At 51.6% G+C, this 7,089-nt stretch overlaps 1 protein-coding gene across 1 annotated transcript in view; it reads right to left on the bottom strand.

Annotated features, from left to right (window-relative positions):
• Positions 1-6,509: 6,509 nt before the first annotated feature.
• The window catches only part of BCL6 (B-cell CLL/lymphoma 6), a 10,012-nt gene continuing 9,432 nt past the window's right edge, over positions 6,510-7,089 (bottom strand). The window contains exon 10 of the mRNA XM_009999825.1: positions 6,510-6,817. The gene's annotated coding sequence lies outside the window, so the exon portion shown is untranslated. The remainder of the gene's footprint in view (positions 6,818-7,089) is intronic.

Raw genomic sequence — 7,089 nt, forward strand, 5'->3', positions numbered from 1 at the left:
GGCCCTCTTGCCTGCCTTCAAGTGAGATTTCCTAGGGATGGTTTCTCCCAGCAACAGTAATTTCCTCAGTTCTCCCAGCTGTGCCAGTGACAGCAAGCTGGACACTCCCAGTTTACTTGCATTGGGAATTGTCTGCTTTTGTAGCCCCTAGTCTCCCATCCTTGTCACAGCACAACCCAGCTGTGCCACACTGCAGTGTCAGCCTGGACCAGTTTTGCAAAAGGACCCAACTCCCCAGCATCTTGTCCCAGCTCCCACAGCTCAGTGCAGAGCAGCCTGCTTGGGTGCCATATTGGGGAGGAGCAGAGAGGGAAATGGGAGAGAGCACTGGGTTATTTCATACTCCCCTGTTAACTTAAGTCCCCCACCACTTCACACAGCAGGCAACTGTCCAGCCTGTCACTGTCTGGCCATTGAGCTTGTCCCCACAAAGGGAAAGGGACACTGGGAACCCTGATCTGGGAGGAATGGCTACCAGCTCCTTGAGATGCCATGGCTATGGATCTGCACTGATGTGCTACAGGGATCAGCTTAGTGTCTGTGTTTCCCAGGGCAGCCTGGGACTGCTGCATGGGATGGAAAACTGTGCTGCATTTCAGCACCGTTAGGACCTAGCTGTACAGCAACATGGAGGTGAGAGCTGTAGGAGCAGGCAAAGGGCAAGAACAAGATCTTTAGTGAGTTCTCCCTTCTTCTTGTTTCCTGCCAAATTTTTGTAGGGCCAGCAGGACTCAGACTCATTTAATGGGGTTTTGCAGAGGTGCAGAGCTCAGTCTGAGATGGATAGGTTTTGGCTGGGCCAGCAGGGCTGTTTTTAGGAAGCTGGTATGGTTATGCTGGCATAAAATGGGGGAAGACATCAGTCTCGATTTCTTAGCAATTTTGAGAGGCCATTCTTGATGTCCTGACCACATCCATACTGCTCAGCACCCTTCTCTTCTCCAGCTACCTCCAGCACCTCTGTGTGCATGAGGTCCTGCCCCACTAAAGACTTTCAGCCCAGAGCTGTTCCTTGCTAGCCCACCTCTTCACCTACCCTTTGTTTTTCATTTTAACATCTCTCCACACCATCCCTGCCCTGGTCAGCCAGCAGTGCAGGGAAACCTGTTACAGAGCAAAAATGCCCAGCAGGGCTTCAAATCAGCTGCAGTTGGAGATATGGTCCCTACAGTCTAGCTTCAGGCAAGCATGGACCCTCAGTCACAGTGGGGATCCCTGGTTTTCATGGTTACTCTGCTGTGGCCCTTCCAGCCACAGGGGGACAAGGTCTGGAAGACCAGGTTGACTCTGACTCCATCTCTCTGTGTAGCACTGGAGCTGAGCCCCTCTGCCTAGGGGGTGCTGGAGGAATTACACTGGTGTCCTCGAGCAACAGGAACAATATTGCTGCAGGGAAAGGTATTGGATTTGTCCCGCTGAATTTCAGATCAGTAAAAAGAAAAATTGGCTTCATCCTGGCTCAAACCAGGACACTTACCCAAGGATAGCAAGGGTGTGCTCATTTTCTGCTCTCTGGTCCTGTGCCTCATCAAGAGCTGACTTGGCTCCTGAGCCAGAAAAGCCTCAGGAAGGCTCTGACATCCACCTTGGCTATTTTTCCCCTCTTGCATTGCAGCTGAGGTTTTGAGGCTGGAGGAGGCAGGCCCAGAGCCAGGGCTTTGTTGGGAATATTCCCCGTGAAACATCTTAGCCTGTTTAAAGGAGAGAAACTGAGGTCCCATCCAGTCTGAGCCTTGTGAATGGATACAGTGTTGAATGGGCCAAAGTTCTTGGTGATCTCAGGTTGGGAGAATCATTCTGGTGTTCTCCATCTGAAAAAGTTTTCACATTGCATTTCAAGGAAAATCTGAAGGAAAAACAAAGATGAAAACACGTACTTTGGTTCAGAAACCATCCTGTGCTGACCTGAAGGAACCAGCAATGAGGGAATGGAAGAAGGGACTCCATCTGCTCTGTACATCTTCGGGCTGTTTTGTGCTGAGGACTCTGGGGAAGGGAAGGGCAGACCTGCAGACGTCCTTATGGCTCTGGCACAGGCATGGAGCGGCAAGACTGACTGAGCAGTTCCCCCTCCCCCAGCTCCTTCATGGGATCAGTGTACTCTGAATTTTTTTGGCACTCGATCCCCAGCCAGGTAAATCCATCATGTCCTCGGCTGCGGTGGAAGTGATTCTGTTCCTTCTTTCTGCCGCAGCGCTGCGGGGCGTGTGGCTTTGCAGGCGACTCAATCGCACTGAATTCCTGCGCCTGCTTCCTTACCCGCACGTTTCCAACCCGCTCCACGGATCAGGAGCAGCCCAGCAGTGCCCGGGACTGTGTGCAGAGGCTCAGCGCTGTGACAGCACAGCGTGCCCTCTGCTGCCACCGCGGCCACAACACCCGCTCTCATTGCGTCTCGCCTCCCTGGCTGTCACCTACAGAATGCTCACCAGACTCTCTAAGCTCACCTTTCATCATCAGGACAATTTTTTCCATGTCCTGTCTTGCCAGCAGGGAAGCCCCCTTTTTCTTATATTCTAGGACTCCATTTGGTAGGGTTGAGGTGTAATCTGGGAGCTGGGGGCCATGAAATCCCTAATCCTGGCTCTGGATCCTGGACATCTAGCTCATGCTGCAGGGCAGTGAGGAAGCCCCCACCGTCCCACAGCTCTTGCAGCGTGATGAAAACCTAATAGAGCAGGTTTCTGCTCGTGGAGGGATGATTCTGTCCTGGGAGATACAGACGAGCAGAGGAAGAGCCAGTTGGTCTTGTCAGCAGCAGTCCTCTGGCATTTTTGCTCAAGGTAGCAAAGTGGCAGGGGCACCAGGCTGTGGAGGTTCACCTTGCTACCTAATTTTCCCCATGTTTCTGTCTAAAAGCCCAAGCTGTGTTCAGGATTTCTGTTGCTGTTACTGGAGGTTCATTCCCAGTCTCACCTCCTAGGATGCTGCCAGGGCACCTGTAGGGCAGAAAGCAGCTCCTCTTCATGTCAGACAAGGGAAAGATCAGCACAAACACGCGCAGAAGCAAAGGTGCACAGGATGAGCTAAGCAGCACCGGGGTATTTACCTGTCCTGCTGTGGTGACTGCTGAGAGCCATGGACGGGGCTGTCAGGGCCTGTAGACACAGACACTGGTCTGTGCTATCAGGAGTTAATAGCATAAGGCAAGAAATATGGGTACAGATGGGTGAGCACATGCAATAATGAAATAATCCAGGGCTCAGCTTTCTAACTCTCCTCTACGAACACCAGCTCCACGGCAAGTCCTTGGATCTCCCTTCCCTCTGTGCCACTGGCTCCCCCTCAGAGAGGCCAGGCCAGGAGGCTCCAGGTGGCCCTGGGCACTTGGGTCCAGCCCCACAACCAGGCAGCAGTGACACAGGATCCCGCAGCCGCTCCCGGGCTGCTCGGGGCCGGCTCGACCCGCAGCCGGGCATCCCTGACTGCAGATCCACGCCGGGAGAGACCCTGGAGACAATCTGCCTTCTGCCTGCAAACCTCCCCAGGGCTGTAGGTTTTTCCCCGACAGCAGCAGATGTCCCAGCCCGGGCTGCAACTTTTATTTTTATTTTTTTTTAATTTATTTTTTGATGTTTTTTTTTTTGGCCCGCCGTCCTTATCCCCGCCGCTCTTTGCTCAAACCCCGTCTTCGCCTGCCCTCTGGTGGCCAACCTGCAGAATGCAGCGGAGGTACGGGAGCCCTCCCGCCGGGCCCCGGGGCGGTGCGGGGCTCGGGCAGGGGTCGCGGGGTGAGCAGGGCAGGGACGAACTGGCTCCCCACACAGCCAAGAGAAAGGCAGTGCCCACGGTGTGGCCGAGTCCAGTCGTGCACAGTTCAAACTTCCACATTTTGGGAAATCGCAGCCTTGGTGCCTGCATTTAAACCATCCACACTTCAGTGTTATTTCTATTCAGCACAAGGTTTTCGGTAGCAAAACCAGACCCAAGTGCCAGAGAAGAAATCAGTGAGTGCAGGGAGAGCTGGTCCCAGTGGTTCCCAGCATCACTGTGGGCAGGTCCCAGCCCTGCTAAGTCCCAGGAAACTCAGATCCCCAGTTCTCTGCCAGGCCTTCCCCGTGCCTGTGCTTGAGAAGTAGAATGGGGAAGGAGCTGGCCAGCATGGGGAGGTGGTTTGTTCTTTTTTTTTTTTTTCAGTGCAGAACAAAACTGAAGAAAAGGAAAATTGACCACTTTCCCAGATATTGGGCAGGTCTTTCCATAGGAGGAGAGGGAGATGGGTACCCAAGGAGCTGCTCAAACACGTTCTGGGAAGCTTCTTGGAAACCAGCCAGTTAATCTGTTTGGTGTTGTCCTTTCTTCTGAGACTTGGACAAGAGTCAGACATGGTATCTGGAGCACATTTTTCAAAAGGCAAACAATCCAGCAGTGCTGACATGGGCAGGCTTGACCAGTTCAATGTTTGTGGGCTCCACAGCCATAAAACACGTGTGGTGCAGCCCCGTGTGTGATTGCTCCCTCACCTCTGCAGACACCGCCCGTGCTCAGCAAAGCTGCCGGCTGTGCCAGGTGTCTGCAGACCTCTGCCCCATGGGTGGGAAGGGAGCAATAGCTATCACTTCAGTTGAACTGCCTGGGAAAGCTGTGACATCATTGTTGAAAAGGAAAAAAAAAAAAAAAAAAGGAAGTCAGGAGGAGGAAAGGCAGCCCTGAGCCAGGAAAACACTGTATTTCTTTTGCAAACGCAGCTGAGCAAGTCCATGGGAAATAGAGGTTGTGACTATGCAGTGTGCTTGTCCAGGGCAAGATGTCAGCACAGCCCAGCCACTTCCAGAAGTGACAACTGCAGGAAGCAGGGAGGTAGTGAGCTCAAGGGCAGTCGGTGCCTGATAGGGAGGGGAGAAACCTAAGCATGTGTGTCAGATGAGGACAGTGTATGTGTCAAAATTCTGTTATGAGGACAACTAGCTTTACTAAACATGAAAAATCTACCAGGGAGATGTGGGGAGAGAAAGGCAGTGGGGGAAGAAGGTGGGAAAGCAGGTTTTTGCTATTCCCAATGCCCTATTTGTTGTAATTTTTCCCCACCCTGTGGCTAACACGAGTAAGCTGGTGTGGGCTTGTGCTGGGCTCGGCCCTGCAGTTTGGTGGGATACACCCAGCCTGTGGGGTGGGAAACAGGCTCCTGCTCCTGGAAGATGCAGGGGAAGAGAGGTTTAGTGGCTGAGAGGGTCTCACCCCACAAAAAGCCTGGCCTGCAGCAGCTGTCCTACCTGGCCAAGTCACACAGCAGGAGGAAGGAAAGGTTGAAGGCAGTGTTCAGGGCTCGATTTTTTGGAAGCTTCCTCATGTGCCAGCAATTCTGCTTGGCTGGGACACAAGCCAAAGGACCTGGGGGTCCTGCAAAGTAGCACTGCAAATTGGCTTCCCCCCCTTCTTGGCATTTCCCTCCCCTGCTGCTTTGGTTGTCTCATGTCCACCGCTGCCCTATGGTGTGTTGAAAAGCCCATCCTCTCTTCATCTTCAGCTCCTCCTTACTGCTGCCCCTCCTGACCCTGTGAACGGCCAGACCCTCCCCTTCCAGCTGGTGTTTCCAAATCCTCCCTCTGTGAATCACCCCCCAGGCCCTGCACCAGAATGATCCATGAATTAACTAAACCAAAAATGAAACAAGCCCTGTGCAGCTCAGACCCCACCCCGGGCCATGCTGAGCAGTGGCCCTGCTCCACACCAGCACTGGCTGCAGCCAGTCCTGCCTGTGCAATCCAGAGAAGTTTTTTGCATGATACATTTGGTTTTCTGCAGCTACTGAGCCCTTCGCAGCAAAGAGCTGGTGGGGTTGCTTGCAGAGAACACAGGGCACTTGCATGCACCCCAGGCATCCTCACTTCCCAAGGGCCTGGTCACCCCCATGTCATCACACCCCAGCTCTGCATGGTCACACAAATGGTCCCAAGCATCTCCTCTCCCTTCTGGGGGGCATCAGAGGAACTCTCTCAAGCTGGACTTTCTCAGCTCTGGCCCACAGCCAGCATGTGATGGCTGGAAGCCCAGAGACGCTGTCAGCCAGTGAGCTCGTGGAAGGGGTTATAGACCCTGCTCCATCCAACTACTGCACAACGCAGCCAAACCAGGAGCCCCACTGTCCCTCTGCCCCAAGCACTGGAAAGCAGAAGGAGCAGCAGGCAGCTTTCTTCCCTAAGCAATTCTGGCAACTACATCAGTTTCCAGAAAATATAAGTAACTATCCAACCATCTGGAACCAGCCCTGGGCTGGTCAGCAAAAGGTCTCTCCCAGGCTCTGCCTTATTTCTGCCAGCTACTGGGTGCAAATGCAGAAAGTATCAAGGAGGTGGCACAGTGCAACAGTCCACACCAGGGTGCAGAGCCGTGAGCTCGAGTGTTGCTCTGACCTCATGCCAGAGACCATCTTCACTCGGTCCTGGAAAAAGCTGCTTCAGCAAGCTCTGCCTTCAATGCAAGAGCTTGTGCAGAAGCTCATCAGGCCCAGGGCACCAAATCACCTTCCAGATGCTTAAGGAGAAGAACAGACCCCTCACTCCATCATACTTCACTTTTCTCCATTTTATTCTTTTATTTGTACAGCTATATTTTACAGAATGCATTAATGCAGTTTAGACACAGCCCAAACCCTGTCTCCCGAGATTGTTTATAACACAAGCATGTAAAATAAGACCAAAAAAAAAAACCAAAACAAAAAAAATTAAAACATTCTCAGAGTTCCACCAAAACTCCTTTTGCAACAACAGGCTGTACCTTGAAGAAACTGAGCTCAATATAGTCCATACATCAAAAACTTCCATTGAAAAGAAAGGCACCGTGCGAAACCACATTTTACATATATACAGACTGAGAACTAGAACAAAAAAAAATTACACTTTATTATTATTTTAAATTCCTTCTGCAGCTTTGTTGGTTTAATACACACTTTTTTGTAAATTGTAAACCTTCACTTGCAAAAAAATACAAATACACTGATGCATTTAGACAAAATATTTTCTTACTTGTACAGATGCAATACTTTAAAATATCTTGTTAAGTGCTCTATCATAATAAAGATTCTCAGAGTGGCTTCTGCCTGCAGAGTCCAACTGAGCCTTTAATGCATTTTATATATTTTTAATATAG

This window comes from Chaetura pelagica, unplaced genomic scaffold (genome assembly GCF_000747805.2).
Source record: "Chaetura pelagica isolate M959 unplaced genomic scaffold, ChaPel_1.0 scaffold20, whole genome shotgun sequence".
NCBI lineage: Eukaryota > Metazoa > Chordata > Aves > Apodiformes > Apodidae > Chaetura > Chaetura pelagica.